Below are 22,610 nucleotides of genomic sequence, written 5' to 3'. Positions count from 1 at the left end.
AACATGCACGCCGTGATATAACTGAAATATACGCAGATGTAAAACCAGACAGACTATTATGGTATAGAAATCCCGTCTACGTGGGCTTCCACGACTGAAATTTGTTGACATAAGTATTTAATCACTTGTAGCTGTCAAATGAAGGTGAACAAGAAGGTTAAACACATATAGAGGGTATATAAAGCGTCGTCTCGGAGTGTAATGTCATCGTCACAAATACCCCTCTTTCCTATATTTAGATGTTTAACTATCCACATTGCATTTACGGTGGCCGAGAGCGGACATCGCTTTCTAGATTTTCAATTACGGCTGCAAGAAAGCGATAAAGCGATGAGCGAGACGAGAAAGCGATAACAGAATAGCACTAGGCGAGAAAGCGATATACATATCGCTTTCTCATTGCGTGTTCTCGCTTTCTCGTCTCATATTATCGCGTTAAACTGAAGGCGAGAAAGCGATGTCCCCCCTCGGATACCATACAACTGAGCTTGCAGTGAATGTGCGGGGCCAGACTTAAACACTCTGGTCAAGTCAGTAAAAATGACCTACATGTAAAATGTATAAGATTCACAGCGAACCATTAGCATTGCATAGATATGTTGACGAGACGTTAATATTTTTGCTAAAACACAACATGAACGCCATGCAATGTTTGTTTTTACATCCGTGTTTCATTTCGGAATAAATCCGGATTAGTTAACATGGCATGGCCTTACTAGATAAAGGGTAAGTGACAATTTTCCCGACACACCGTTTCACAAAGCGATGTTAGCGTTACGATTATGCATAAGTCTATATTAAAGTATGAAAGTTGCGACAGATAAATCCTTGAAATAGCTAGAAGGAACGAGGTCAAGGTCCGACCCAGGAAGCCGGTGAACCTGCAGTGAACAGCGATCCTGTGTCAAAGTAAGCACTGTGTCATCCACGCCACCCCAATGTATCTGTAGTGAATAGCGATCCTTTGTCAAAGAAAGCACTGTGCCACTCTCGGCACAAATAGTGCAGCTGTAGTGAATAGTTAGTGGTAAATGTTGGTAATATTTAAATCACATCACCATAAACGCCACGGCATCGGAAAGTGACCCCATGGCAATGTCATCACTATGTGAGTCACAACACACACGCGGTAACCTTTAACAGTGTCAGTAGTAGGGAAGCGCCTTGGCTAACACACTGTCGGAGCACGCATACATGTACTTCCATTCACAACCTCCCACAACCTCCGGCTGCAGACATACCCACACACAAACAATAACAAATATGAAACAGAGTTTCAAGTTCAACACATCTCGATCCCTTGCTTCAACACGGCGGTGAACCACGGCCAATACCCGCGCCCCCACAAACACACCCTCGGCCTTAACGTGCCCCTCGCTGCGATATCGTCTTGTAAACACAGACTTACCTAGCAGTCTATGAAAAAAAGTCTGGCGATATTTCTGTTTCACCTTGAAATGACAACTTGGCGGCATTTAGCCTGCATTTACATGCACTTACTACATTCAACACAATTATTCTCCGCACAGCCGAAGCCCTTCACAATGAAGCTACGAAGCTGATGTCCCAGTAACTACTGTGATATGAATATAGATAGCTTGTGACGTAACAGCATTCGCGCTATGCGGTCCAGTTCGTTATAAGCTGCCGTATTACGGATAAAACAACATCGGAATTCGTTTTGGACTAAATGCTTGGCCAAGGTAAGAACACTTTATGATTTTTTATTGGTAATGTTCGTATATAATATATTGAATGAATCATAGGTATATGCAGTTTATATATCTACTGTACAACGTGGTATATTCGGTATAACGCTCCTCGCTGAATGATATCTTAGAGTGCAATTGCTGAATACACAATACACACTAATTTTGTATGTATATCATATGTGACAGCCGGTTGTACTTAAAACCGCAGTGTAAGGGTTGTTTCAATTTTAGGAAACGGAATGTGTTTTTCATAAATAAATGTTTAACCAATTTGTAAAAGGTCATTATGCCATGTCAACGATATGCTGATATATCATATTTGTTTATTTTCTATAAATTGAATGTATAGGAGCATTTGTACTGTTAGCGTCATAATTTATAGCTTTTTTAATTTCACCTGTCACGCGAATTGATAAATCATCGAGGAATACTTCAATGATACTAACAGAAGGGATATCCGGATATCGGTGTCCCCGTAGATTATGAATATTTCCCATACCATTTTCCAAAGAGGACGTTTATAATCATACATTCCGCATACTCTATGTTTTTACATGTATCATGTGTTGAAATAAAATATGTGCCAAAATATTTAAATCAAAATAAAATTAATCATATACAAATATTTTAAAGACTAACAACAGAAAGTAATAACTTTTAATACACAGCTGAAATAGGAAGTTTTTAAAAATCGTTATCTCGCCTCGTAACCGAGATCAACTGTGGTATTGTTGTATGACGTGATCTCCCACACATCACAGCCACACTTGATTGACGTACGGCTCGGGTCCACTCGCCAGTTAATGCCATCTTGCACATAGGCTTGAGTTTAGTCGTACACCGCTACTGCAGACTGATCGAAGTTTGTACGATTTATTATATGTACGTGACTCGAGAGCAAACTGAGGTCATCTGACGCAATATGGGACTTAGAATTCGTTCATGGTTGATAGGATTGTGATATTGTATTGGTTGTTGAAGGACAGTTGTTGCTATATTTAAGCTATTCACGTGATGCCGGAATGTGTGACTGTCAAGCTGATTCTTGATTATATAGTGTGGAGTAATTATCATGTCCTCTATGACCTGTGTCCATGATGTCATTGTTGGTTCATTAATTAATGTTGTTGTTTTTATGCCGACGTGGTCCATTTTCAATTTCTTTTATTGGTTTTAACATTTATTTGTTTATCAGTGTGCTTTGCTTTCTTTAACATAATTCGCGCAATCAGTTGGACACAATGGCTGCGTAGTGTGGATAATTCCTAGGTTGATTGATGCATGGATGACATAGTGTGTGATCGTACGTCGGAGACGAGTTAACTGGTATACGACCAGCTATCGATTTCCTTGCTTTAGGCATTCATGACTGTATCAATATATCCCTAACTATCTTCATTACTCACTTTTTATCTTATGCTAATGTTCTTTGAATGCTCTTGGGTTTGATGAGTTAGCCCATGACGCCGAACGACGGGTTCGATTCCCCACATGGGTACAATGGGTGCAGCTGATGCTAGTGCCCCTGCGTTTGTGGAATATGGCAAATGCGGCGTAAAACAATGCTCACTCACAGAAAATATGCAGTGACCCATTTCCGAACATATCTGCCATCATGAGTGTCAAAAAAGTTGATTCTGTATGTACTTTCCGCTGGTACATATATGTCACACATCCCGTGTCCATCCTTGCCTGTCGGGACGTGCCGTTCGCCAACAACGTTGCTAGGGACAGAAGGGAATGCAGTTCACCCTCGCGACCCCGGCAACATGTAACACGACGTTTACCTTTGACAGACACACGTGGGTCAGCTGTGCTGGGACATTTAGCATCACCCTCACGGTGAACGACTATACACATCGCCATTCATCACGTAGATGACCCACCGCCTGACACGCAGAGCGGCGTTTTATTAATACCCTGACGGGGACTTTCCAGAGGTGACTGCAATATCGGATACTTTTTTATATTGAATTTCTTCTATTTTGGGAAACACACAGTTTGAAAAGGGATTGCTTTATGATGTTTGTAAATCAAATTCATAGATTACGATTTACAGTCAATCATTTTATAGTCGCGGATGGTACGTTGAGACCTGGCTGGCAAGTCGGGGTTGGTGTGAGATGTTTGAGGTGTCATTTATTTCAAGTAATCACCCTTACTTTTACAACCTGTGATGTTTTATCGGTATCCAAGGTTGAGCGTCCTTGGTGCGGAATGTTGGGAGTTCGATCCCTAGCTACGTTAACAAGAAGACGTTAACAAGATGGCACTTGTTGTTACGCTGCCTGGTTTCGGTATTAGGATCTAAAACAGGGACTGGTCGGCTCGGGGTCAGCATACTGTGTCTGAGAGTGCTAAAATCTTGGACACGACGTTAAACTCCATTTTACCTCACCTCACCAGTATCTAAACACCCCACTTATCCGCGCGTGTTCTCCGCAGTGGAACCTGGTAAGTCGCACCCCGTTAATCCAGAGTCCCATCTTTCGGGCGATCACATGACATTACCCATCACTCGAAATCCGATTTCACTGGACGAGCTACCGTCCGGATAAACGGTGTTTCACTGTCTGAATGTCTTGGACACAGTGTTCTCTGCAGGATGCTGTCTGTGACGCTTTCTTTTCTTCTTTTTCCTTGGAATCAGGTCTGTCCTTCTGATTGGCATCAGAACCATGTCTCTCTTTTTCCTGTATGTCTTAGTGCGAGCATGTTTTTCATGTTGTAACGGTATTCCTCCGTATCTGCCGTTATTCTGTGCATGTCTGTAATTACATCTTTGGGACTGTATCTGTAACAATGTGTACGTGACAGCTGTAATGATCTGATGCACAGGGTCTCTGTAAATGGACCGAGCATTAAATATTGTGAGGTGGGATAGTGGAAGTGCGTGTGTGGATTGGGTTGTGGTTGGGTTGGGTTGAGTGGGGGTGGGGTTTCGAGGAGATAACAATTTGTTGGACGCGCAACATATTTGTAATAATAATGATGAATAAAATTATAAGGAGGATGAGAAGGAGAACACAAACTGTACTCAATAGCACCAGACCCGTGAAGATGGGGGGTATAGTAGGTCTTCAGTAACCCATGCTTGCCATAAAAGGCGACCTGCTTGTGGGATCGGGTGGTCAGGCTCGCTGACTTGGTTGATGCATGTCATCGTATCCCAATTGCGTGGATCGTTGCTCATGATGTCAATCACTGGATTGTCTGGTCCTGATTCGATTATTTACAGACCGCCGTCACATAGCTGGAATATTGCTGAGTGCGGCGTAAAACAACAAACAAACATAATAACACCAATCTCACTGACGAGTTCGTCCTTCGTAGCAATTCATCTCGTGCAAACTAATTACACAATCCTATCATACGTTACATTGATCATGCATACCTCAGCATGCATAAGACGTAGCACATGTCTGCACACAGGGGCGGCCAAACAGCACAAGTTGTGCACGAGAGCTGTAGCATATGCTGACAACCCAAATACAAACAATATCGGGAATACTATCAACACCCCAGTTAATACACGTTCCACAACTACACATATGGAGAATCTTTGTTGGGATTTATTTAGTATCCCGATATTTGTTCAGGGCAAGCGAAATGACTGTGCTACTGCAGGATATTGTGTGAAGCAGCCGGTGTAAGTTCACGTTGTACGTCGCTCCCGACGCCGTTAGTAGATGAATAGGGCGTTTGTGCTTTTCTTCATGTTGAGAAGGGTGGCCCTGGGGCAACTACTGAATGTGCATAGATGCATAAGTAAATATAATTATGGTAGTTCAAGATCTCATACACAGCACTTCATGATTTGAGCGTTCTTCAGAGGGGCTGTGCACATGGTTTTTTTCGGCACACGAAGAGTATGGTTTAAAAAGGTTTACGAATACCAACACGAAATACGTGCCCAAGCGCATGAAGTGTTTGATGGAGAAGAATTGAATCTGCAGAAATACCGATAATGCACTTGCGATTTCCCACGTACAAATTCCGCACTTAACGTCAGATGGTAGACAAAGGGGGTGGATGTTAAGCAGTCTATCGGGGTTTGACGATATTCGTATCACACATGTTGGTTTAGTTCAGTAGAAGTTTCATGTCCGCGTTACAAAGATTTTTTAAAACATTCATTAAGAATTGACTTAGCGCCTGAATAGCTTCATATTTCATATCGGCACTCGTACCTGGATCTGTGACGTGATGAAAGAACGGCTTAACTGCTAGGCCTACCTAACACCCGAAAAGCTTGCACACAGCTGTATGGGCAGTAGAATACCCTTGATCACACCATAGGGTAAATATATACCAAACAGGAATCCCCTGAAAAGTTCTCAATGACACACATCCAGTAAGTACCGTATCCAACCGATCCCCTTTTCAGTCATCTCTCACAATGCACAGATACCTTTTGTAACGTAACGTACGATGACAGGCAAAGGCATTTTGAACAGCACTGCAGTTATATCACGGCGTGTTAGCTTGATCTGGGAGGAAAGCCTGAAGTGGTGCAGGTCATTTATGTTTTACCCTTCTGACTCGTGATTCGAACCCCACATTCTTTCGTGCGTTAAGAGACACTAACTCTACATTTCGGTACCTTAGTCAACCGGGCCACTCGTGTTCAGTGGGCGCTCATTGCTGGCCTTGGCATTCTATGGATGTTGTGCAGCTGGAGGTGATATAAGGTGACGATTCATGCACGATGAGCACGGGCGTTGTCGTCCTAAATGACAAAACGTTGACCCACACGCCATGCAAACGGGACAACAAAGAGTGTCAGGTTATTGCACCAATAGTACTGTCCAAAGACCCTTCCTTGCACAATATGGAAAGATGCTCGGTCAGCCATAGTGATGCCTACCACACAACTGATCCACTGCCAGATCTGACGTGCGGTCTCAGGTTAACATAGACTCAACTTTCATTCCGACGTCGCCAGACACGACCGCGCCTATCAAGGAAGTGCAAAAAGTGAACCGAGGCTCATCTGAAAACATGACACGTGACCAGCGACGATTACCCCAGTTTAGACGTTGGGAACATTATCGACGTCTGTTGGCAATTTGACGATTTATAAGTTGCCTGTCGTGTGTGGAGATGAGCTGGATGTGGATGCATTCTAATCGTCCAAGTCTGTAACTCGTGCACCAGTAGCTTGGTGAAAGTTTGCAGTAAATGTTCATTCGAAGTTTGCGCTCGAGTTCGTGAAGTCTGGTTTCGGATCAATCGATCCTCTGCTCTTGTCGTTGATCTGGAACGCCCTGAACGTCAATATTTCAGGGTTGACACCTGTTCCATAGTGTGCCAAGCATAGAATGTGAAACATTGACCGTATTGATTGCTGCACGCTGACTTCTGCCAGTTTCAAGCATGCCAAAAGCCCGTAGACGCTCCGCGCGTTGCAGATGCCGCATCGGAAGTTCATACACAATCAATGAATGAAATCAAGTAAATCAAACCTTTATGAAACCTGCAGAATCACTAAGATTGACAGAAATCATGATCCATATAGATTAATCGACCTTCCTTGAAAATGTCAAAATCAGGAATGACACCCTACTGCACGTGCAAACTATAGGTTGTGTTTTGGTGTTACGTTTTACGGACATAAACGTTCTTGCATAGGAGTGAGTGAAATTTAACGTCACATCGGCACTATTTCAGCCATATCGTGACGAATTTTGCATAGGATGTTTGTCGTCAGCACTTATACTTGGTTCTAAAACTTGGTCTAAATATTTTTAAGAGTATACATATTCATGAGCACTTTTAATTATTTTGTTGTGTCGCCATTTTCTAAAGCTGAACAGACCCGTGAAGATCCGGGGTAGAATAGGTCTTCAGCAACCACTGCTTGCCGTAAACGGCGACTATGCTTGTCGTAAAAGGCGACTAACGGGATCGGGTGGTCAGGCTCGCTGTCTTGGTTGATGCATGTCATCGATCCCAATTGCGTGGATCGGAGCTCATGATATCAATCACTGGATTGTCTGGTCCAGACTTGATTATTTACAGACCGCCGTCATATAGCTGGAATATTGCTGAGTGCGGCGTTAAACCAACCAACTAAAGCTGAACAGAAATCAGGTGAGGTCTTCAGACATGGTAACTATAATTTCCTTGGATCTTTTGTTTGTCGCAGAAGGATAAAACGTTTTTTATCAGTAATTTAAAGGGTAGAAAGATTAAATGTAAAAACTTTACGATATTTGCACATTTCCATTTTAGCGATTCATAATGCTGATCGGGATTGGGTGGTAAGGCTCGCTGACTTGGTTGATGCATGTCATCGTATCCCAATTGCGTGGATCGTTGCTCATGATGTCAATCACTGGATTGTCTGGTCCTGACTCGATTATTTACAGACCGCCGTCATATAGTTGGACTATTGCGTAAAACAACACACAAACAAACAGTGTGTCATCTTGATATAAGGCTGCTTCAGTGATGTTTCACTGAAGGGCTGACATTTCATACGTTATCTGGGGGGCACGGGTGGCCCAGTCGTCTAAGGCGCCGCGATTCGCTGTGCTCGTGGGTTTCACCGAAGTGGTAAACGTCTAAGACCTGCGTCACTTCGGGCTTTCCTCCCACATTAAGCTCACACGCCGCGATATAACTGGAATACTGTTAAAAGCGGCGTTAAACCCAACTCACTCACTCATACGTTATCTTCATTTTTTCTTGCCCCCAAATTGCCAAAAAGCTGTTTATCCAAGGTGACAACATTCAAGGTTTTAGTAAAGCTTTAAAACAGTTTTATGGGAGACATGTGGAGGACATTTCCAAATATAATGCATCCGTGACAAAGATTATGACCGATGCAATTCCCTATTTTGACATGAACCATATGTCCTCGTGTTTTCCGGGTTAACAATTAACGTGTCTTTGCATGTGTTTGTGACAGGTGCCACAAGAGGAGCAGGATACGCTCACCTTTTCGCGTACACTTGGTATCATCACTATTCATATAGTGATTAGTAGACATATGCTCATGATATAGTCGGAATCGTACAATCGGCTCTGCTTTTTGCATAACTTTCTAATTGATATGGAAACTGTTTTATCGCTTATATGTAAATAACAAGAAGAAATATATAGAATAACCTACTCGAAACTTGGTATAAGGTATTACGGATTATCTTATCTCGCCAAAGCTCCCAACACCGATTTTGTTTTCATCGATAAGCCACGTTGCTGTTGCAGGACATCTGTTGCCAGTATGTCGTATTGTTGCGAAACGAAGAAATCAAAATAGAAACTATCCACAAGAACATGGAATACGTGCATTGTATTGTTATGGCCACATGTCAAACACAGATAGATAGAACGCACTGAACAAACATCCTTTTGCTGGATGTGAAGGAAATCCTAAACATTTAACGATGAAAAAACCAAACATGAAGTCCCGCAACTGCGACGTGGTTTATGCAACGCTCTCTTAGAGCTAAGTGAGTGTTTCGGCGCGTCGCAAGTTCGCGATCATTGCTACGTTTTTACACATATCTTTTTTATCTTTTTCTTTCGGCATCATCCTTTCGAATTCTATGTATTAATGTTTAATAGTCTTGCTGTATCTATCCCGTGGGAATGTCGGCTCCACCGAAACCAAGGCGATAAACAACATACATTCACTATTAAGAGGTACAATGCAATCTACAAGCGCTTTATACGCATTAATGGAAGACGAACCAGTGGTTGATAGAATGAGCAACGATCACCACTTCGATTACAATCACATTATTACCCCCTCGCTGATGTGAGCTAAGACAGCAAACTTGGGGAGATGGTGACTATATGCTGACCCTGAGTCCCTCTGTCGAACAGGAATCTACCTGTAGCAGTCCAGCGGTGTGGCAGATAACAGTATACACACTGACATGTGTCTCAGATCAGACGGCTCCATGAATATACTGCCAATTTCTTTATATTTTTTTGTTTGTTTGCTGTCTAAGGCCACATTCGGCAATATTCTATTTTTATGACGGTGGTAAATAATCGAGTAGAGCCAGACAATCCTGTGATTGACATGGGCATCGACTAAGCCAACGAGCATGACCACCTCTGCTGCCAATTCTAAACCGGATCTTAACGGATCTTTAAAACTTCCTTGAATATTGATGCTTGATAACAAGTGATCTGAACCAGAAACTCGTTATCACTATACAGGTGTAAATACAGTTATTGAAACTGTGCAACGACTCCTGTAGCACATAGACTGTTCTTAGAATTACTTTGCAACTGTCATACTTCCTTTCCGCTGTGGTACAAAATGACACACAGTCTCCGAGGTTACACATGGTGAGGTCGTATATAAATCTGCTCTTACAAAGAGCATGACGTAAACGTCTTTGAAGATAGCATGTTTGTTTTGCCCCATAAATTTCATTGGATGCATTGTATCAGCACTGAGTTCATTATATCCTGCTTCGTGTACCCCCGATCAACATTCAAGCTTCTTGATCTAATCCCCTTTGATGAATTAAATACTGTCCTGACTACCAACACACATGATATGAGTACACCATGATAATTTGTTTGATACATCATGACAGGAACTATCGCCTCCTTGACTACATCTCAGCGTTCTGCGTCGTGACAACAAAGAACGTCACCTTGTTCTCTCGTCACTTACAGTCCTCGATCTAGGTGGCCAAGCCTTTCTTAAAACTCATTGCCTGGAAAATAATCAGTAAATTTTAATCTACTGTAAGCTCCTAACAATGGTTGTAGGGACGTTACACGATGCTCTCCCACTGTTACAAGAAGTGAAAGATTTTTGCCATCTCCCTTACCCCTGTAAGTTAACCCCCCGACGTTGAAACATCAAAGACGCACCCATCCCATGGTTATTCTCAAGTCACACGGCGTAACCTTGCCCCACGGGCAACGTCAACTCCTGGGGATATTTTAGCATATCGCCTTCCTTCACTCTTTTTCAACACATTAGCAGTCAACCGTACACCGATCTGCAAACAAGTGTTTTAAAAGTCGTTAGTACATCACTTGTGTACCTGGACCGGCTTTAACGTTCTTGGCGTCTGTGATGAAGGTAAGGTATTGCTAGTATCGTGGCATCAATCTGCCACTTTTCTTACCACCACTACATTGCTAACATGCCACATGCAGGTGTTACAGGATAGTTCATTGAAACCTAATCCAGATAATGCTATCAGTAGTCGGTTTTATAAAGCTTTTAGGCGTGTTCCGCTTTATCAGATTTACTAAATAGTTCTTTTAGTAGTAAAATGTCCCTATATGTCTTATAAATATTTCAGATGAAGATTTACGAGTTGGATTCCTTTCCGGGGATTAGTGTTAGGTGTTCAGCAGGGATTTCTTCGGGGCCCTTCGGCATTTACGTCGGTGCCTTTTTTTTATTGTTTTCCCGAATCATCTTTGTACAGAAATTGCGTATCAATGTTTTCCACCTGAACATACACTTGAAGCAATAGTTGTTGATGAGTTGCAAGTATATGTGTCCTCTCAATAACACAACAACGATACCTGATAGCTTACAGCAGGTGTTTAGAATATATCAACCCAACAACTTTACTCACGCTTGCAGGGGAAGTCGTGTGTCATTATGTACCGTACAATGGGCAATGGCGTTATCACGAGACACACAACGTAATAATAACTTCAGATGTCTAATGTATTCAGAATTTGAGCAACATACCTCTACCTGCCTGTGTGAGGAACATTTGACCGAACTTTAAACATATATGATAATAATATGCTGACAAATCTTATGTTAATGTGTTATTATGTTCACAAAAGTGTGAAATACTATGTCAGTAATAACGACAAAGTCACACGCCGTAACAGAAATTCAAAACTTCAAATATACGACATAGGAGGGAGAGGCTTCAGAACTCATTCTGCAATGATCAACTACCCGGTCAAGAAAGTCCCATTAATTTCCTGTCACAGGGACTTTACATCTATAGTGTTGTATGATAACGAATTTCAAATGCGTATCAAGTGTCAACACATTAAGCAGGAGAAAAATATTAAATTTTTGATGATTTTGAAAAAAACAGTGCAGATGATACCTCTATCCAAACGTTATTGTATAGAGATATATTTGGCAAGTTACATCAATCTTGTTCCCTGAGATTACGTGTCAGATAATTGCACTCGGAATTCGGAGACGCACTTTTAGTTTGATATCTTGATATCCCATTGTAAATAGAGTTCATAAATTGCATTTTGTAACACCTAATGTAACACAATCCATACGTCAGATATCTGTATACTTAAGTTTGCCGACAGATGTAATTATATCCGACTGGCGTACAAAGTTCAAATCCACGTAGATAACTCTTCATGTGAAAGAGACAGCTATTTTTTAGACCGGGCGGCCTGATCAAAGAATTAGCCCTGCCTCGAGAGTTACCTCCCTTTACTAACCACCGGTTGCACTGGTTGGCAATGGTTGTTGATCTTGGTAATGGGGATAGTATATATTTTCGGTCACTGCTTCAGGATATGTATTTTTTTCTGAAAGGAGCAGTCGGACAAATTTCTTTTTTTTTGTTCATCCAACATTTCAAACAAACAATCTCTTTTATACAACCTCAGGCAAATATGTTTTTCAAAAGTATATGATGGAACATAGATGCTTGCATTTGCGCGGGTACATACATATAGTGCTACGCTGACATGAAAAGGCTAAGTTTGTCCTTTGTATGTGACAAAGTGTTCATGTTCTTCAATGTACTTTGTCTTTGATTAAATACATCTATAAATGTGCTATATTTCATCACATTCGTCAGAAAAGACAATGCGGTCGATGTCATGTAAAATTTCATTCTAAACAAATACACTTGTTAAATTAGCATTCTATCTTGTTTATTAATGATATAAAGATGTAATGACTCAGCACGCATGCCTGGTACAGTCCACTCTTGTCCATACTAAGGAACCGAAGTTTACGACGCCTCTTCGGCTATATCGTGGCGTGGGTTACCAGAAATGATTTTGCAAACTGTACCTATATGGGGGATCGAACTCAGGTCTTCAGTGTGACGAGAAGAAGCTCTAACTACTAGGCTCCATCATCCTTGGATAGATACTGCATCGGAAACATAAATTTTTTAAAATTATTTTACAATTTTTTTTATATATGATTATTTCTTTTAGTCTCTTTGCTAAGTGAAATACATTTTTTAAATCCACGAAAGCAACAAAGATATTGCTATGTTTAGGTTTTATGATTTCTAAACGAAAGCCGAAAATGACAAGTAGTCCTGTCCTTAGTAAGACTGAGACTTAGCTCCTCAATTCCTTAAACCTCTGTCAGTAACAGTCGTGTCTGTACACTGCGTTCAACAGAGAAATTCTCCTGTAGTTATTCGGGCTCGTCACCTCTTCTATACAATGCTATATACCAGTCACTTGTGGAGTAGCTTTGTGAAATGGAGTACTGGACTCTGTTTTCTCAAGGCTTTGCATTCACGGTCTAACCAAACTTGGTGTCCTCAACGTCTACGTTCACGACCCGGAAAGGGATAACCTGCACATTAAAATATTGAAGTTAGTAGTTCATCAGTAACATAATCCACAAAACAGCAAAACAACTGGTTCGATGCGACTTTAATGAGGATGACGGTGATGACGACCATCGTGGTATTGAATTGATAGTGATGTTGATGTTGATGGAGATGGTGACGATGTTGTTGATGACGAACATATTTAATTGATGATGATAACGAAATAATTGTGCACACAGCGGTATATGGGTACCCGGTAGCAACAACATGCCCTGGAAATACGAGTTGGTATCCTCCCCATGGAGTTGTGGAGCCGTATTAAGGTGTACCCTCGTGATCATAAAATAATAAAATAATATCAGTGCTTCTAATCATCATATCTGTCTTTAGCCTGAATCAGCAACGAGAGAAGCTCTCTTAGCAATATTCCAACCATATCACGACTGTGGACATCAGTTTCACACATCAAACTCAAAATTTACAACGCAGGTTTGACAATGTGAGCTAATACTGCCCGTTCCATAAATACTACCCCCCTATGGGGATTCCTGGCTTGAATAGGTCCCCAGCAGCTCATGGATCGGGGGGTCATCCTGCATGACATAGTTGATGGTTCGTCAACGTACCCCGACGGCGTGGATAGTTTCTCATTACATCCCTCACAGGTTGTCTGGTCCCGACCAGATAATTTATAGTCCGACGTCATATAGCTGGAATATTTAGCGGCGTTAACCACAAACCAAAACATGAATACTGCACAAAAGCTATGTATCATGTTCATGATACACGTGTATATATGCCATGAGACAAGTTGGTTGGTTGGTTGTTTAACGCCGCACTCAGCAATATTCAAGCTATATGACGGCGGTCTGTAAATAATCGAGTCTGGACCAGACAATCCAGTGATTAATATCATGAGCACGCAAATGGGATTGATGACATGCATCAACCAAGTCAGCGAGCCTGACCACCCGATCCCGTTAGTCGCCTTTTACGACAAGCAGAGTCACCTTTTACGGCAAGCATGGGTTGCTGAAGACCTATGAGACAAGTGAAAAGACAAAAGTTTAAAAAAAATCTGGATATAAAATGAGATTGATTTGAATTTGGTTTCTCCTGGACATCCCTGCTCTATGGGCCTGTGCTGGCAATCTTTAATGTGACGGCTTTGAATTTCTGTCCTCCAGAGATTGGATAGTAAAATATGTAATATAGCCCTAGTGTGTATAACAATGATGCCGCAACATTGCATACTAATGGAAATTGATAAGGGAACAATGAAACATATAGGGAAATGAGCTTTATTGTCAGTACATTTGAAATTGCGCGCATACAAATTCAAAACATGTCAGAATCAAATGTTGAGATGTGTTTGTGTGCATTGTTTGGAAGACAAGGCTGGGAACCAATGATAGCATATCATTTTACTGTGTATAAAACTAAGTGATCCCTTATTTATTTGCATCAGTATATTTGGGAATGATACAATGAATAGTTTTTCTTCGCGCTTCATTGTTGATTTCAATTATCAGTTTAATTGTTAGCTCCTTAATAAGACCTATACGTATTGTTTTACTCGGCTAGCAAATGCCTTGAAATTGTAAGATTTTCGTGTGTATTTTGCATATTATCACAGCACATGAGGACGTATTGGTCTTGAACTGGTTGCATTTCGAGTTTACTACTTTTTTTCGCTTGTATTTTATGCTTGAACTATTTTATATCACACATGTTTGGCCTCGAACGTGTTTCGGTTCGTATATCTAGCATTTTGTCACTCAGTCACGTAAAATCCACTTAAACAACGTAATGGTGTATTTAACGTTGTCAAATATGTAACGTGGCCAGAATTTTCGCTTATGGCTTCTTCAGTTATGAAAAAAGGAATTCTAACAACGTCACTTGATGAGATATAAATAGCGTATTGATCGAATAGTTTGTGTGTTGTTTAACGTCACACACCTCAATATTCCAGCTATATGATGGCGGTGATCGAATTGTCTGAAACAACATAAACAATTAATGCCAGAGAATAATCAGTCTCCATCATCTGCCAAACAGATTCCATTCGGCGTAAAGGGCAAAATAGTGGTGAAAATTATAGGCATGAATCACTGAAAATCAGTGATGACACCAGGTGCTCTCGAGCATGTCTAGCAATACATACGAAAGCAATGTCTGGCTTGGCTACATGCATTCGTTTATTTCCCTCTCTCGTTACCGACGGTTGTTACTTCTTACGTCATGTGATTGACATACGTCGTAAATATATGTATATTTACGCAAGAGAGTTAAAAGACGGTCTTCACACAACGGCATTACGATATCGGTTGTCAGAGCAAGAGTGAGCACATTGGCATGCCACCAGGAAGAGGAGATTATTTCTGGCATTGTCAGTATTTGTTTATTTAACTGTATAACATTATTGCAATTGGAAAGGGGCGAAGTGACCCTGGCGATTGTTTCGAGAAGAGATGCAACTCACACCTGCTCACGAATGTGCCTACCTGGCGAATTTCACGTGCGCCAGTCTTACAGCTTGGCGAAAACAGGGGTAACAATACACCTTCCTTTGCACGTGAATGTCTGGTTTTACCCACAATGCAGAGGGTGCATCCTCGGTTCAAGTGCCACATTGCATGCCGTCAATTTTATACGTGGTTTGTCTGATATCAATTGTTGGTCAATTGTTGCTCTATATTTGATCATGCAACCGGTGCCATATCAAATGTGTTTTCAATTTGACCTTAAAATACTCCACACAATGAATAAATTATGGTTCAGCTCCCTCCACAATACTGCGATTAAATGTTCCATCTAGTGGGTTTTCCGGGTCAGAACAGGTCCCAGCACCTCATAAAAACTGAAATTGCGATTAGATGGTCAGGATAGAGGACTGCCAATTGCGTGTCATCATATACCGATGGGTACCGTTAGTTGGTCATGCCGTCAGTCACTTGTCACAGCTCGAATATTTACAGGCCATCGTGACATAGCTCGGGCATATACTACGCCACCTTTGGTGCTGATATTTTTATCATTCCATGAAACATAACGCTGTTCCTCATGACATGTCAAACATATAAATTCATATATATTTTAATAGAATGAAGCATGACATCTGGTGACCCCTATCAAAAGTTGGGTAGTGTAGAAGTAGTATATTGAGGACTATTATCTGCGTAATACAACATTCCATCACTCGCGTTATGTAAGTTGTTCAATACCAATTGTGTTAATGATTATTCTTTGCTTTTCATCTGTCCGTCAGATAAAATATCGATCCGAATGAAAATTGTCACATCTCTCCAGCAAGACGTAAGTTGGTTGACATTGGAATGTAATTTGATTTTTTTAATATATATAATTAATAGTTGGCAATGGCTTTGAGGCATGTGACAATTAAAGACGGCTCTATAACTTAGTTGATTACGTGTCATCGTTGCGCATGATATCAATCACTGGTTTGTCTGGCCTAGACAGTCTTCTGTGACATATCAGGACGATTACTGGCTTCGAGGTAATACACACAAACAAACAAAGCCATATCTGTTTTTTTAAGGTATAATATGTTTTGTGAAATAACGAAAACTTAGTCGAGATACATTTGTAATACGAGGGTTGATTGATAAGTTCTGAATCTCACATGGAAGGAATTGCGTTGTAGTGAAATCTTAGTGCCAAACGTTTTGCTGTGAAAAGCAAGTGGAATTAGCAGGGGTCAGTGACATTTGGAAAATAGACAAACTGGAGGAACGTGCTGTGTTCTTGCAGAGAAAGGGCCTAACTCCCAAAGCCATCCATGACGATATAAATACAACACTAGGAAATGAAGCCCCCTCCTATGCCATCGTACAGGGGTGGGCAGCAGAGTTTAGGCGTGGCAGGGAGAACCCCCAAGAGAGACCCTGTCCTGGAAGGCCCGTGACTTCAGCAACACCATAAGTGATCCAGAGAATCCGCGATGTGGCGATGACGTAACGGTGAATGACCGAGCGTGCCATTGTCAGTTCAGGAGGCATATCCCAGGAGAGAGTACATTCCATTGTGTTTGACCATGGATGAAACCTGGGTTCACTACTTCCAGCCTTGAGTCCACAGTCAAAATAGTGGAAGCATTTGACATCACCACCACCTAAAAAGGCAAAGACTGTGCCATCAGCTGAAAAGGTTATGGCATCCTTGTTCAGGAATGCCGATGGTGTCTTAATGGTGGACTATCTTCCAAAAGGTTGGTTGCTTGCTTGGTTTGTTGTTTAACGCCGCACTCAGCAATATTCCAGCTATATGACGGCGGTCTGTAAATAATCGAGTCTGGACCAGACAATCCAGTGATTAATATCATGAGCATCGATCCACGCAAATGGGATCGATGACATGTATCAACCAAGTCAGCGAGCCTGATCACCCGATCCCGTTAGTCGCCTTTTTACGACAAGCATAGTCGCCTCTTACGGCAAGTATGGGTTGCTGAAGACCTATTCTAACCCGGATTCTTCATGGGTATCCTCCAAAAGGCCTGATAATATACGGAGCATATCACGCTGCACTTCTTGGGCAATTGCGGAATGAAATTATAACTAAGAGACGCTGGAAGCTGAGGCAAGGTGTGTTCTACCATCAGGTTAATACGCCAGTACACACTTCAGTCATTGTCACAGCTTAAATCCCCTTTATTCTCTTCACCTTGCTCCGTGAGACTCCCATTTTTTCCCAAACATGAAGAAAGTTCTATCGGGAACCATTTCCACTGCATTTCATAGCGATAAACAACATCACTGATTTTTATCACGTGGCTACATATTCAGCTTAGCTACATGCTTTCGTTTATTTACCTCTCTCCTTTCGATGTTTGTTGTTTCTAACGTCATGTGACTGGCATACGTCGTACATATATGTATATTTACGTAAGAAAGTTAAAAGGCGGTCTTCACTCAATGACATTACGATATCGGTTGTCAGAGCAAGAGTGAGCACATTGGCATGCCACCAGGACGAGGAGATTATTTCTGACATTGTCAGTATTTGTGTATTTAACTGTTTAATATTATTGCAATTGGAAAGGGGCGAAGTGACCCTGGAGATTGTTTCGAGAAGAGATGCAACTAGCACCTGCTCATGTATTTGCCTATCTTGCGAAATTCACGCGCGCCAGTCTTGGCGCTTGGCGAAAACAGGGGTAACAATACACTTTTCTTTGCACGTGAATGTCTGGTTTTACCCACAATGCAGAGGGTTCATAGAAAAATTAAAACAGTGGAAGTATTTGACATTACCACCACAACAGAACTCATAGACACTTCACTTCAACTGGAAGACTTATGGACCCCGTTTTCCGCGATGCCGATGAACATATTATGCTGCACTTTTGAGACTAAAAGACTTGGGAAGCTGGGAAAAAGATGTGCTCTTCATCGGGACAATGCGCCAGTCCCAGTTCAGTCATTGCCATGGCTACAATCCACCTAATTCTCCTGATCTTGCTTTGTGCGACGTCCATGTGTTCCCTCTCTACCGGGAACCAGTTTTGCCTTGAACCATCAGGTCTGAGGAGCAGCTGTGGAGAACGTTCAGGCCAGCCAAGAGAAAGTCTTCTATGAAACTGGGATAAAATCCCCCAACATCGTTGGCAACAGTGTATCAGTGTTATATAATATAATAATTCATGTTAATGTCATGAGGCCAAATCCCGATGTGTGAGGCTCGAAACCAATCAACGTCCGAAGCATAAACATGTCACATGGCATGCGGGATTAATTTCGATCGTAGATCGTATTATCTACATGTGGACCTTAGGGTATGTATACCTGACCACAATATCTAAATGATACCAGACGTCCATGCTCTTAACACCCTCACTAGCGTCTCTCTTAGATACACCACTGTTCACACACGGAGATGGTATCTTCAAAAAATGGTGGTATCGGAGAAACACTTTAAATATATATTAGTGAGATATGCGTCGGATGTTTCATATTTGTCCTCTTAGTAATACAATGTTGTGTGATTTATTGAGTAGAGATAAGGGGAGGGGATTGGAGGTCTTGCGGTGCGGTGCGGTGCGGTGCGGTGCGGTGCTAATATTTTCGGAAACAGAAACACCCAAGGTTCCCTGCAGAATATCAATGGTCGGCCACTTACAAAACAATCTTCATTTAGGAACTCTGAACATACGTGAGGAACAAGGTGTAAGTAAAAGTATTCTGATGATTATCTTTGTCCTTAAAAGCGGATTATAGTTCAAAAGAGCCTATAACATCGTTTTTCACTATAACCGCCGTGCCCTGCATACCTCTGTCATGGGGTAGGGTTAACAGCTGCCTAGTCCGTGTAATATTCACCCGCCTTCGTGTACCCGCCTTGATGGACATGTTAAGCCTCTGCAAAAGCCCTTGTCAAGCAAGAACCCTCATCTAAACGCCTTTGCGGATTGACTGTTTGGGATCGAAATTGTTGCTTATTAACGTGGGTTGGCAGCCCTATACTCTAAACATTGGACGTGTGAATTTGCAGCGCGCTGTCTGTAGTTTTCCAGATGGGGATAGGCAGGGTGACTACTTCTGACACCTTCCCTCTATGTCAAGCCAGTGATGATTTGTGGCTTACTTTGACTCTGTCGTTTGTCTACACGCGATTTTCTTTATTATTATTTTTAAAAGGGTTGTGTGTATTTGCCTCCTTGGTAATCTTTTTGATGCAGATGTACTTTGGATAATGAGATTATGGTTCGTACACGTTTACACGGGCCGTGAAGTGTTTTATTTAATTGACACGTTTGTGTTCCTTCTACTTGGGCTGATTTAGGATTTTCAAAAAGGGATAAATATTTTTGGATTTGCATGTACTTGTTAAGCGGATCGAGCAAAGTAGACGGGGGTGAGGGGTTGGGGTGGTGATGTTATTAAATTAGCCTACTATTGTACACATATTTTCGCGAACGCCTGGTGTCATCACTATTTGGTAGTGATTCATAAGTACATGCAAGCGACACTGCTTTTAGCAGATAACTCTTAATATAATGGAACGTGTTTAGCCGCTTGTATCTACCAACCAGATTACTATACACCAGAAAGAACGTTAACCAACACCTATTCTTTAGTTACATATATCCCTAGCTTCCATGATATATCATTGGGAAATATTAGCTCAAACGATAGTCGATTTCTGTTTTTGCATGTGAACATCACTTTACTATATGTGTATCATGAGATATGTAAGGCGGGATACGATTTTAAAATGGTTGTTAACCACGACGAGGGACAAACAATCAAAGAAAACTACTACAATAACTATCACCTTCACCATTACTCAACTTCGCCTTCGTCCACCACCACCATTACTACTCTAGTTCTACCACCACAGCTGGGAGGCACGGGTGGCCCAGTCGTCTAAGGCGCCGCTGTGCAGAGTTGCGTCCCTTAGGCATGCCAGAAACCTATGATTGTGGGTTCGAATACCGGTTCACCCCGATTATGTTTCTAGGTTTGTCAGCACCATACCCGTGCTCGTGGGTTTCACCGACGTGGTAAACGTCTGAGACCTACACCACATCGGGCTTTCCTCCCACATTAAGCTGACACGCCGTGATATAACTTGAATACTGTTAAAGGCGCCGTTCAACCCAACTCACTCACTCACTCTACCACCACATCTATCGGTAACATATTGCAACATAATGTGCTGCTGTGGTCACAGTATTTACACCATTAGTAGTACCTACATGTATCTAATATTGGGGAACGGTACACCTTACTGAAGTTAATAAATCTGTCTTACATGTTTTGGCGGTGGATCTTAAAATCTTTAATGATTTCGCAAAAATACTGTACATTGTATCTGATTTGAAAAACTCGAGTTATTCCACAGGGAATTTAACATTTATCGTGCACATATCATGCACATAAAACTAGATAAAAAGGAAATTTCTTACATAGATTTTTTCTTAACGAAAAATGTATTTCAGACGAGAAGCATCTAGTCTGGTTTCAAAACGTATATCTCAATTTCAAAACAACATTCTATGTCCTCGAAGCATGGGGTAATGCATTTTTCTATCCCACTCTCGTTGCTCTGACATGCACTTTGCAGGCTCCATGCACGCAAGTAAATATACCATTGATAAGCGTATTATGCCTTCATCTCGCTATATTTTCTTTGTTGCATTAAATGACAAGGAGAAAGCTATCGTCCCTGTAGGACGCCTTGCTCCATTCATCTGAAATCAAAGCAGTGTGTTCCAATGCCGCGCACATGATCTTGTATCAAGGCAGTCAACAGCACCAGTAGCAGCTCTTCTTATAGTGATGATGCTCTGTAATGACCCGGCTCGAAGCCAAAAGTCCTACTTCTGTCTGTCAAGTCTAGGGATGGACGACCTGGTGTGTTTTTATTTTACATAGAGTTTTAATATACGTTATGTTACTGTTTGACAACTCTATACATGTATATTTGACCCTCAGTTGGAAAACTTTGTCAATTAAGTAAATCACAGAGCATCACAACCTGATCCATTTAGTCATCTCTTACGACAAACGAGGTTACAGGGGACCTATTATTTCCAGGAATCCATCGAGATCGAAATTCTTAATTGGGTGAGTTGGGTATAATGTTGATTTTCACAATGATCCAGTTATATGACGGCGTGTCAGTTTAATGTGGAAGGAAATTCCCAAGTGATGCAGGTCTAAAACGCTTACCGCTTTGGTGAAACCGACGAGCACGGGTATGGAGTTGACAGATGTAGAAACAATCGGGGCGAACCGGGATTGGAACCCACGGTCATAGATTACCGGCGTGCCCAAGGGACGCAACTCCGCACAGCGAATTACTGATAGTTCGCCTCTCTGAATAGTGTGAGTGAGTGAGTATGGTTTCACGCCGCCTCTAGCAATATTCCAGCAATGACACCAGAAATGAACTTTTAAAATTGTACCCATGTGGGGTCTGAATAGAGAATGTTGAAGAGACACAAAAGCACGTTTTAGGTAAATGGTTCATCATGTCGCTGGAATACTGCTAAGTGCGATGTAAACAACAAGCACACTAAAATTTCAAATTGCTTATAATCTACAGTTTTGTACTCTTTTTCGATTTGAAATCCCTGATTACCCGAAACGTATCCGAGAGTCCATCTAACAGTTCTATTTAAAATTCCTGATTACCTAAAACTTAGCCTGATAGACCTTTAAAATCCGCTTTAACAAGCTCCATCGGTGAGTTTTTGCAATTGAAACATCACCAGGGCGCTATTTGCCCTGTTACAGCCATCGCGTCACAATGGTTGCGAGGCGGTCCTCGTCTGTCGCTAAGTAATTGCTGTGGTTGTGCAGGTTTGTTAGTACAGTATTTGATAAGCACCCCTTCACATCAATCACTGTCTCCAATCCGACACTTCCGC

The 22,610-nt window shown here is 41.6% G+C and overlaps 1 protein-coding gene and 1 long non-coding RNA gene across 2 annotated transcripts in view; one reads left to right on the top strand and one right to left on the bottom strand.

The window, feature by feature from the left end:
- Positions 1–1,687: 1,687 nt before the first annotated feature.
- Positions 1,688–22,610, top strand: part of LOC139449813 (uncharacterized) — a 139,019-nt gene continuing 118,096 nt past the window's right edge. Inside the window, exon 1 of the mRNA XM_071231352.1 lies at positions 1,688–1,703. The gene's annotated coding sequence lies outside the window, so the exon portion shown is untranslated. The remainder of the gene's footprint in view (positions 1,704–22,610) is intronic.
- The window catches only part of LOC139449814 (uncharacterized), a 99,886-nt gene continuing 90,351 nt past the window's right edge, over positions 13,076–22,610 (bottom strand). The window contains exon 3 of the long non-coding RNA XR_011652192.1: positions 13,076–13,236. This is a non-coding gene — a long non-coding RNA (uncharacterized lncRNA). The remainder of the gene's footprint in view (positions 13,237–22,610) is intronic.

This window comes from Haliotis cracherodii, unplaced genomic scaffold, assembly GCF_022045235.1.
Source record: "Haliotis cracherodii isolate W230 unplaced genomic scaffold, xgHalCrac1.p SCAF_8, whole genome shotgun sequence".
In the NCBI taxonomy this organism is placed as follows: domain Eukaryota; kingdom Metazoa; phylum Mollusca; class Gastropoda; order Lepetellida; family Haliotidae; genus Haliotis; species Haliotis cracherodii.
The sequence above is the reverse complement of the archived record's forward strand: the minus strand, read 5'-3'. Positions and strand labels throughout refer to the sequence as shown.